This window comes from Mus pahari, chromosome 12 (assembly GCF_900095145.1).
Source record: "Mus pahari chromosome 12, PAHARI_EIJ_v1.1, whole genome shotgun sequence".
Lineage (NCBI taxonomy): Eukaryota > Metazoa > Chordata > Mammalia > Rodentia > Muridae > Mus > Mus pahari.
The window spans coordinates 78,714,066-78,714,790 of record NC_034601.1 but is presented as its reverse complement, the minus strand read 5'-3'; the positions used below and the strand labels follow the sequence as shown (position 1 = coordinate 78,714,790).

The 725-nt window shown below is 54.1% G+C and overlaps 1 non-coding gene across 1 annotated transcript; it reads left to right on the top strand.

The window, feature by feature from the left end:
- The first annotated feature begins 292 nt into the window (after nt 1-292).
- LOC115065133 lies at nt 293-426 on the top strand. The gene has a single exon (XR_003844935.1). It is a non-coding gene; the product is annotated as a small nucleolar RNA SNORA17 (small nucleolar RNA).
- Nucleotides 427-725: the final 299 nt, after the last annotated feature.

Below are 725 nucleotides of genomic sequence, written 5' to 3'. Positions count from 1 at the left end.
CAAGATCTTTCAAACACTGGACCACCAAACAGACAGCATCACCAGCTGATATGAGGTCCCCAGCACACACAGTAGAGGACTTCCAGGTCTGTGTTCATTCAGAGATGATGCGCCTAACCCTCAAGAGACTGGAGGCCCCAGGGTGTGGTGTGGTGGGGGGTGGGGACACCCACGTGGAGACAGGGGAGGTATGGGATGTGGAGGGTGGATGGGGGTGGGGTGGGGAATGGAATATGAAGTATAAAAATAAATTAAAAATAAAATAAAATTTTTAACAAGAAAAAACAAACCCCCTGCCCCTAGAGGATTGCAGTTGTAGCTGCTGTGTGTCACATGTGCATCAGTGGGTGGCAGAGAGGAGAGGGGCTATGGCTATGCTCAGTGTTCTGACCAATGAACATCTGAACGATTGATTAGTCACCTAACATTCCCTGAAAAAAGCAAGCCTGAGACGACCACCAGTCAGGCGCCAGGGCGCCTGGACGAGGAGCTGGCCAGAAAGGACCTTCAGTCTGGTGCCAGGCAAGCCCAGACAGGATGAGGAACAAGCTGGAGAACAGAAGAAACTTGCCTGGGACCATGGGCCCCAGGGGGGGAGAGAGTCTGAGACAGATGGCCCTCTCAAGGGGCCCCAGAGCAGGCTGGGTGAGGAGTGGGACCAAGACAATCACCAAAGCAGCACCTCGGGGCCTGGACAGGGAACTGGTCTGGTGCTGTGCAGGCCT